General features: G+C 45.4%; 1 long non-coding RNA gene across 1 annotated transcript; it reads left to right on the top strand.

The window, feature by feature from the left end:
• Nucleotides 1-1,963: 1,963 nt before the first annotated feature.
• On the top strand, nucleotides 1,964-6,084 carry LOC309331469. Its single transcript, XR_014151871.1, has 4 exons — nucleotides 1,964-2,044; nucleotides 3,212-3,268; nucleotides 4,218-4,341; nucleotides 5,690-6,084. It is a non-coding gene; the product is annotated as an uncharacterized lncRNA (long non-coding RNA).
• Nucleotides 6,085-10,390: the final 4,306 nt, after the last annotated feature.

A 10,390-nucleotide genomic window follows, 5' to 3' on the forward strand; every position in this document is an offset into this window, starting at 1 on the left:
GGGGCTGGGTTGTGGAGGGGAACCACGAGCTGTACAGCAAAAGGGAATTCAATGCAGAAGTTGGTGGTATGGCTTGCTGTCAAGCAAGATGTCTGCATCATCTGTCCTCCTCCAACCACGGAAGGTAAAATGTTCTGTACATATTCTAAAAGCAATTTCCCCTTGCATAGTTTGATTGGCACATTTGAACTCCAGATTCCACTACTCTCTAAGTTCCTGAACATCCACCTTCCAAAAATATACAAAGCATCTATGAATGGTTATGGGTTCAGCTTTCTGTGAAGATCAATTTATTCCCTCCAGCTGAAGTCCTCAAAGCAGATTATCTATAAACAGACACCAGGAGGTGCTGTATTTAAAGACATGGCCATTCAGCCCTCAGTGGTGATATTTGAACTGCAACGTAAAAGGAATATGTGATCTAGTGGATAGATCCCACAAACGGCCCATTTCTTGCACACAAACAGGCCTACTCTCTATCTTCAAATTCTGATTACTTCGTAACAGACAAGCCACCATGACCTCAATGGAACAAACTCATTGTTTGAAGGTCTGGAGCTCCTTGTACCAGGAACAAACCCATGGCTTTGGTCCAGGGGCCAGAGAGTTGAACATGTCCCATTCTGCAGAATCCATGAAGCCTGAAGAGGGAGCATAGAAGGAAAAACCCAAGTCTTGCTTACTGTTCTGTGACATTTTGATTGGTCTTGATAAAGTTATTGCCTGACTGTGGACTATTGGATTCTTCTTATCAAGAACAACACATTCCTTTTATTCCCAGTTTTTTGGGGACTGTCTATCACCCACTCCCTTGAGTACCTTGCCCTTAAAGTGTGTGACTGGTTGATAGTTATTGCAACCTATTGTAATTTTTAAAATAAATTTATTTATTTGGTTTTTCAAATTAAAATTTCACAGAGATATATCAAACATAAATAATCAAAACAAGATTCCAGTGAATCCCCTGGACTTCCATCCTCCCCTTTGTGGGTCCTATTATTTATCATTTCCTTCCTCATATTTAAAGGTAGTCCAAATCTTTTACATCTCCATGGTATCCAGAATTCACCCTTAAACTACAACTGATATTCCAATCCTACTAACGATTTTAACTGTTTACAATGGTCTTTAAGATAAGTTATAAATTTCCCCCATTCCTTATTTTTAAAAAATTAAGGAATGGTGACAGGGAGTTGGGTATGTTCAGCCTGGAGAAGATGGAAAGGTGAAAGTTATCTTCAAATATCTGAAGGGCTGTCACACAGAAGATGGAGGAAACTCGTTTCCTGCTGCTCCAGAGGGTGGGAGCAGAACCAATGGATTCAAATGACAAGAATGGAGATTCCAACTAAACGTTAGGAAGAACTTTAAAAGCTGTTTGACAGTGAGACAGGTGTCTTTGGAAGGTGATGGACTCTCCTTTGCTGGAGGCTTTTAGACTGAGGTGGATGGTCACCTGTCAGGGATTATTTAGCTGTGATTCCCACATTGCAAGGGAATGACCCTAGGAGTCCCTTTCAACTCTATGGTTCAAGAGTTGGTTCTATGGTTCAAGGCAGCTGAGACTGACCACCTCTCACAAGGCACCATTAATTGTCTTCTCGACCCAGCTGGCCAATCCCATTTTGTGACCTCCTTAACCAAGGATCAAGCATGCATAGGAATTGTGATAGGATGTGGGTTGGGGTGGGTGCTGGCCCTGCCCTCTCCTGCCTATCTATAAGGGGAAGATGCAATTGGGGGAGGAGACAGAGGTTCAGCGCAGCACTGAGAGCAACTGGCTTTGAAGGTGAAAGCAAAGGAGTTTGTTCCAAAAACTGACCTTGGAGAAGGAGGCAGTTACAATGTAAGTGGGAAGTATTTTGAGAAGAGGAACACAGTGAACTCAGGAAATTCAGAACAGAATTATGGAAGGTCTGGAATGAAAATGAGGCAGGCAAGCCAACCCTTTCTATGTGGGACTGTCTTGGGATGCAAAAAATAGCCATCACTTGAGGACATCCATCCAAGCTTTGCATTCAACTGATCAAATACTGGCTTCCAGGTAGATCTCTGCTTTCTCACACAGGGTGACAAACCCAGTAGCTTTCTAAGGGACCCAGACTAAGCTCCTGCCACTTGGGAACATAGGGGACCTACCCTGTGAAATACTCTCCCTACTGAGAGTTGGAGGTCACCAATGGTGGTGTTTTCACCATCAGTGAAACACCTGTTTGTTTACCCAGCCTTTTACCAGCTGCTAGTAAAGGTTCCCTATTGCCTTTGGGGCCTTTGCTGTTTCACTTCTAGGTACTCTTTGTTAGAGATTACTGTCATGTTTTATGATGTGGACCACTCTGGTATATTAAAAAAGCAGTATATAAATTCTGAAAATTAGTTAATTAAACCCTAAGACCATAAGTCAGATGAACAGAGGACTTCACTGTATAAGCCTGACTGGCAGTAGGAATATATATATATATATATGCAACCCATCTGACTGGGTTGCACCAGTCACTCTAGGCAGCTGCCAACAAATTAAAACACAGAAAGATATCAAACATTGAAAACTTCTGTGTATAGGGAACTTCCCTATAAAATGATCCCACTTTGCAGGAAAAAGACTCTTGCAATAAATTGCCCTTCAGGAAAACATCAAAGACCTGAGTTTCTCCCAGCAACTGAAAGGCTAAAGCGGAATACAGTTTAGACTCTGGCCGCCTAGACCACACCAAACCACAACTGCTAGCAGAGGAGTTCCAGGCATTGCTTACTCATGAGTAGGCTGCTTACTCATGAGAAGGCCCCTTTACTCAAGTGTTCCATGGTGACTTGGATATGCACTGCTGTGCTGTTGCTTTTCGTCTCAACCCTGGCCTTCTGAAGGACCAAGGGAGGGAGGGAGAGAGAGAGATTAATGGAATCATAGAATTCTACAGTTAGAAGGGATACCCACAGGGCATCTAGCCCAACTCCCTGCAACCTCCTCCTCTAACAGCTCCAGGGCTTCTTAAGCAGGTCTCTCAGCCTGGAAGGCTTAGCATTTGTTCAGAGGGGACCCTACCTGCTCCTGGATCTGTGTCCTGGTTGTCCTCTGAGGACTCAGTGTCTGGTATTGGGTCAGAGCTGGGAATGGCATCTCAAAGGAGAGGTGGAGGAGCTTTAGGTGGTGAGCATCACAGAAGCAGAGGAGGCCTCTGAAATGGTCCTGAAATCTCCTCTTCCTCTCCAGACAGTATGAAGATCTCAGGGGCTACTGTTGTCTTACTCCTTGCTGTGGCAGCTCTGCGTGAGTCAACCTGACTTTTCAATTTGTACAGTACTATACATTCCAGCCAGGGACGCAGGTGGCACTGTGGGTTAAACTGCAGAGCCTAGGACTTGCCGATCAGAAGGTCAGCGGTTCAAATCCCTGCAACGGGGTGAGCTCCCGTTGCTCGGTCCCTGCTCCTGCCAACCTAGCAGTTCAAAAGCACATCAAAGTGCAAGTAAATAAATAGTTACCGCTCCGGCAGGAAGGTAAACGGTGTTTCCGCGCACTGCTCTGGTTTGCCAGAAGCAGCTTAGTCATGCTGGCCACATGACCTGGAAGCTGTATGTACCCGGAAGCAAGATGAGCGCCGCAACCCCAGAGTTGCCGCGACTGGACCCAGTGGTCAGGGGTCCCTTTACCTTTTATACATTCCAGCCACAAAATAATAATAATAAACAACCTCTCATAATCATCACAGTATGAGGATGCATTCCACAGTATGAGGATGCTCAACAACTTTGACCTGAACCCCCCAAAAGGGGGTTGATCACTGCCAGTTTTTAACTCTGTGAGTAGATCACAGTCTCTTGGGAGTTGGCCACCCTTGTAAAGTCCAACCCCCTGCAGTGCCTGACAGATAGACACTCAACCTCTTAAAAGCCTCTGAGGAAGGAGAGTCCATCACCTTTTGAGAGAATCCATTCCACTGTTGAATGTTCTCCCTAATGTTTAGGGCTGTGAAGGATATGGCCCTGAATTTGAGAAAAAGACAGGGAGGCCTGGTAGAAGGGAAGACCCACACAGACCCCAGCCCTGATGTCTTTCAACATAAATGCCTCCACACAGAGAGAGACAAGGGGTGCTATCCTCCAGTCAAGTGGATGGTGATGTCTCTGGATGTTTGATGCAAATAAACTCCCATAGCTTTAGCTCTTGGGCATCTTACACATTTCACAATATGAATAGCAATGCCTGCTCTCCCCAGCTCTCCAGGCTCGACGGGATGCCCCACCTGGCTGCTGCACTGCCCATTATCCAGGAAGTGTGGCACCCAATGCCGTAGTGGATTATTTCTACCCCGACCCTAAATGCGCTCTGCCTTCTGTGGTGTAAGTTTTGGGGAATGGGTGAAAGCCAAGGTGTCAGTTGCCTAATGGTGGGGGATCAGGAAAGATGGGAAGCAAAGACTTAAGCATTTGGGAGCTGGGTTTGGGTTTGGGCAGCGGGAACGAAAGACTGAGAAAATCAGGAGTGCGTCAGAGGGAAAAGAAGGAGCTGAGACTGATTTTGCTTCCCCACTAGGGAAGGGCAGATCCTTCAGTTTCAATTTCTCTCTGTTTTCCCATCTTAAATTCAGCATTTGCAGGCATTCTGGTGCACCTTTGTTCCAAAATATGTGAATTCCCCAGGAAAGTGTGCTTGTTTGTGCATTATTTTCACTGGAGAACTGTATCCAAAATTCAGAGAAGTCCAAGTGTTTAAGGCAGGCATGCTGCTTTGGGAAGTGGGGATTTGCCTGGCAGACTCGCATTTAATGGTGAGCAAAATGAATTTCTGCCCCCTCTCTACACCCCACTGAGAACATGGGATCTGTGGCGAGGGCAGGCCTGGTGCCTTTTAACAAGGAAGATGACCTGCCTGCCTGTTTTACCAGTTCCAGAAGTGGAGAAATAATGGAGAAATAAATAGCCCTTGTTCAGTGGCCCATTGAAAATGCATTTGGGACTTTTTAGTCCAGAGAAAAAGCAAGTAAGAGGTGACACGACAAACGTTTATAAAAATGATGCCTGGCATGAGAAAATGTGTAGAAAAACCCAGCCAGTAAATAATAAAGTTGTTGTTGTTGTTGTTGTTGTTGTTGTTGTTGTTGTTGTTGTTGTTGTTGTTAGTCTCCTCTCATAACACCAGGCCATAATGTGACCACACCCTATGTCCTCCTAGGACAGAGAAATGAGTCTTTATTCATGAAGCCACAAAACAGATACGCCCACAGATCACGCTAATCCGACCAATGAGCACATGAAACTGTGCTAGCACTGCCAGCCAGGATTTGCAAGCACTGCCCGCTGGGGGTGCCAGCACCGCCCACCGATTGTGAAAATCCGACCGCCAATCGCATAAAACCGCCCGACGGGGATGCGAGTGCCACCCACCAGGGGGCGATTTGTGCAATCAGAGGGCGGATTCTCATGACGACAATCATACCACTCGTGATCCGCCCAGGGGGATTTTGTCACACACCCCAGGCATGACACCTGGGGTGGACTGCACCCCCCGTACCCCCCCCCTTGTGACGCCCCTGCTTCTCCACTAGAGTGGTTCTCTCGTTTTCAGACCCTGATTGCTGGTTTCCTACAGACATCTGTTTGGCCACTAGGAGGACAGGAGGCTGGTTGAGATGAACCTGAGCCATTAGGGGTTATCTTATGCTCTTATGGCTTCTCCTTTCCTTGACAGGTTTATTTTGCTTATCCAGAAGCAGCTCTGCGCTAACCCAAAAGCTGAATGGGCCATTAAACTTGTGAGATACTTAGATGCAAAGCATGGGATCTCCTCCTGAACCATCGTGGCTCTGCCTGATTTCCATTGTGCGGCTGCAGGATGAATTTATTTCCATGTCAAATTGTATGTGTTGATTTATGCACATTAATTTACATATTTAAGTAGCTTCTTCTTCTTTTTTTTTTTTTGAAAGCGCTTTGCCCTCTGAACTGAGTGAAAGAGAGCTTGAGAACACATAGCTACAGCCATCTGTATCCCATCTTAGACCAATTGCTGCTTATCTGTTCTGAGCCTGTCGGCAGGACAGTTCTCTTGCTGGGTTCTTTCAAAAAATAAAGATGTGAAAGGTCTCCTCTCTGTCTCTTGCTGAGTCCTTCTTTTCTCTGGGAATCCCAAAAGGAAGTGGGTTGAGCTGGAAAGTGGGGAGAGGAGCTCCATGACTTCCTCCTGGGTCCATCTTGGAAGGGGAGGGGGATACAGGTCATGCCCACAACATACATTCTTTTTTTTTTTTGTTTTGTTAAATCATTTTTATTAATTTTCCAATAAAAAAACATCCAATTAACATATCAAATCATAATCCAATTAAAATAAAAAACTAAATAAAAAAGACCAAATTACCATCCAAATTATAATTATTATTTTTTCTGGACTTCACATAGTCTGGACCTTGAAGCATATCTCCAAATCTCATTCCTGCCTCTCCTCATTGCTTCCATATTTTCCACATCTCGATTTTAACACTTTAGCCCACAACATACATTCTAAGTGTTCCTGCACCACCATAAACGTCCTGACATCACACAAAAAATCCTGGGAAGTGTAATTTGTTATGGGTGCTGAGAAATGATAGCAAACCATGCAGAGAGCTACTGTTCTGTGCATCTTGAACAAGCTGTGGGATTCTTTGGGCAGAAGTCATTAAAGTTCAAGTGGTATCACAGGTGCTGTGAATAGGACTAGAGACAGTTTTGCAATCTGAGGTTCATGTTCTAAGGTTCAAGTTTAAAGTTTATTCAGAGCATCGGAAAAAACAGGAGTATTGGCCGCCCGGATGCTGCTAGCCCAGAGATGGAAGGAAGAGACAACCCCGACCAAAGAAGAATGGCAGATCAAGTTGATGGACTATTCTGAAATGGCAAAATTAACTGGGAAGCTCAGGAATCAAGAAGAAGAGAAATTTTAAAAGGAATGGGAAATGTTCGTAATGTATATACTAAATCATTGCAAATAGGTTGAAACATTAGCAGGCTTTTATATGCACTTGTAATGTAATAGAAACTACAGATAATTTAGGAAGATGGAAATTTTGGAGAAGTATTGATATGCAGATGAAAATAGAAATAAGAAGACTCATGGATGGGATGGGGGGGAAGTCAGTAATCTCGAGTAATCAGAGTAATCTCGATATGTGAATGTGTAAGACGTTTATCACTTTTCTTTCTTGTTTCTCTTTCTTTCTTTCTTTCTTTCTTGTTTCTCTTCCTTCCTTCCTTCCTTCCTTCCTTCCTTCCTTCCTTTCCTTTCCTTTCCTTTTGAAAATCAAATAAAACAATTATTAAAACAAAAACAGGAGTATCATGGAGGATCCTAAGGCAATTGACGGCTACTAGCGACAAAGGCTATACTCTGCCTCCACAAGTTGGAGACCATAATGCCTCTGAATGCCAATTGCTGGAAACCACAGGAGGGCAGAGCGCTCCTGTGCCCAGGTCCTGCTTGTAGGCTTCCCAGAAGAGGCATCTGGTTGGCCACTGGGAGAAGAGGATGCTGGACTAGATAGGCCATCGACCTGACCCATCTTATGGAAGCCTCCTTCAAAGCAAAATGCCCTCACTTTTCAGACCCAAAACAAAACAAATTCCTTCCAGTAGCACCTTAAAGACCAACTAAGTCAGTTCTTGGTATGAGCTTTCGTGTGCATGCACACTTCTTCAGATACACACTGTGTATCTGAAGAAGTGTGCATGCACACGAAAGCTCATACCAAGAACTGACTTAGTTGGTCTTTAAGGTGCTACTGGAAGGAATTTGTTTTGTTTTGACTATGGCAGACCAACACGGCTACCTATCTGTAACTGTTTTCAGACCCAGTCACAGCAAAGGGGAAGAGAAGAACGAAAAGGGCTTTCCTGGTTCTCCTTTTTCCACCCTCCTCCTGCTGCCTCGGCTTTCGAGGACAGTTTCCTGCTTCTACAGGGCCAGGAACCAAGGGTAGAGCAGAACCCCTTTTGTCATTGTGCAATACTTGATTTCCTCTGGGGATATATTTAGCCACACGGCACAAATCATGCAGGGTTGAAGCTGGCCATGGCCCACGGAAAAGGGATATTGCATCGCCGGCAGGCTCTTGGTGGCTGCTCTCCTCTTCCTCAGCCAGCCACCTCTGGCAGCGGAAACATGGGGAAATGCCCTGTTCTCATAGAAACATGGGGAGCTGTGAGTCCGTTCGTCTATCTAGCTCAGTATTGCCTACACTGACTGGTAGAGGCAGCTCTCCAAGGTTTCATTCTCAAGGGTCTTTCTCAGCCTGACCTGCAGTTGCTGAATATGGAAACTGGGAGATCTTCTGCAGTTCATTTCCTGGGGTTGGACTAGATGACTCTTAGGGTCCCTTCCAACTTGACAAAACGATGATTCTATGCAAAGCAGGTGCTCTGCTACTGAGCTATGGCCTTTCCCCAAAGAATAACGTAAGATTCCAGTCCTCATGATTGATTTGAATAGGAATGCAGGAAACAACCTTACTGGTCCATTTAACTCAGTATTGTCTGCGCTGGCTGGCAGCAGCTCTCCAGGGTTTCAGTTCCAGCACTGACTGGAGATGCTGGGACTTGAAACAGGAAGACCTCTTGCAGATGCTCCATCTATAGAAACAGCCATAATTTTGCCACATCCGTACCATGCATCTGAAGTGTGGCTTGGGGGTTAGATTGTTGGACTAGAACCTGGGAGACCAGGGTTCAAACCCCCACTCAGCCATTACACTCACTGAGTGACCTTTGTGGCCAGCCACTGCCTCTCAGCCTGACCTACCTCACAGGGTTGTTGTGGAGATTAACTGAGGAACGGGAGAACCTTCAGCTCCTCGAAGAAGGAAGTGGGCTTTAAATGTAATAAAGAAAAGCAATCATATATCACAAAGGTCCTGGGAACTGTGGTTTGTATAGTCTCATGCCCAAAGCTTAAATAAAATATTTCAAAGGGTGGGGGGGGGTCCTAGGTCATATCCAGAGGAGGAAGATGATGCCCCTGTTTGACAAATGTGAACATGGGGCTGATTGGGATGCTTTGTTATTCCTAGAATCACAGAATTGTGGAGCTGGAAGGGACCCCAAGGGTCATCTAGTCCAATGCCTGGCAATGTATCCATTAAATAAAAGAATATCTCATTGAGCTGCAGAGTCATTCTCTTATTCATCCGTTCTTGGAAGCTCACATCTGTTGAGTCGGCTCCTCTGCCAATTGCAGACATAACAAAACCATTCTTGGAGGGACCCTCCCTTCTTTCCAAGATTGTACAATCGTCTCTCTTGCAATTGCCAATTTGAAAGTTAGCATTTCTTTTCTTTTCTTTCAATGGGTGTCTTCTGTAACATTCCAGTATGTCGCAATAGAGAAATACATAAATAAATGGGGGCAAGGAACCAGAGTGCACCTCTTGGATGAGCACGTTTAACCGCTGACTGCGACGCCGCAGCGATCTCTGGTGGTCAAGAGGAGCTATTGCTGCTGCCGCCTCTCTCACTGCGCATTTTCCATAAATGCAGTTCCATAGGCATGTCTTGCGTTTCCATGCTCTGGGTGCACAACAAATCGTCTGTCTCTAGAAGTCTTCTTGGTCGTTGCAGCACGAAGCTGTAGCCTGGAGAGCAGCAAAGGAAAGGCACGGAAGAAAGCTCTCATAAGTTGTGGCTAGTCACTTTTTGATCCTGCGTTTGTGTCTTAAAGGATGCTGATCCCCATAAGTTAGCTTGTATTATTATTATTATTATTATTATTATTATTATTATTTAAACAACGACTCTAACCAGTTCTTCAGTTAAAGGTTGCCCAACTGCAGATAGCTCTTTCAAACCAGTCAATGGATGCTCCTTACACTACCTCAGTATTCCTCACACACACAAACACACACGGCTGCAGATGAGAAGAGTGACTGGCCTCAGGCTACCTTGCAAGGTCATGGCTAATATTATTTATTTATTTATTTATTTATTTATTTATTTATGCATGCCCTGCCCTGCCCTGCCCTGCCCTGCCCATCTGGCTGGGTTTCCCCAGCCACTTTGGGCGGCTTCCAACCAAATATTAAAAACAATACAGGCTGAGGGCAAATTCAGGCTGGAAATTCCTCTCTTCCCCTTAACGCTCTTAGTCAGGATGCTCTCTCCCTAGGAATGAAGGTGAGGCAGCCGTGTGAGGCTAGACCCCCCTTCCTCTCCAGGTGCTTATGCTGGGTACCCACCATTTCGGAGATCAGCTCCATGAGCACCATGCAGACATCACCTTGGCACTCATCCATCTTCCCCTAGAAAACCCGCAGCAGCCCAGAGGGGTGCCAGAGCAGAAGGGGGCATAGCTCAGTGCCAGAGCACCTGCCTTACATGCAGAAGGTCCCAGGTTCAACACACACACCCCGACACCTCCAGGTAGGGC

Source organism: Podarcis erhardii (genome assembly GCF_964252035.2).
Source record: "Podarcis erhardii genome assembly, chromosome: 16".
Classification (NCBI taxonomy): Eukaryota; Metazoa; Chordata; class Lepidosauria; order Squamata; family Lacertidae; genus Podarcis; species Podarcis erhardii.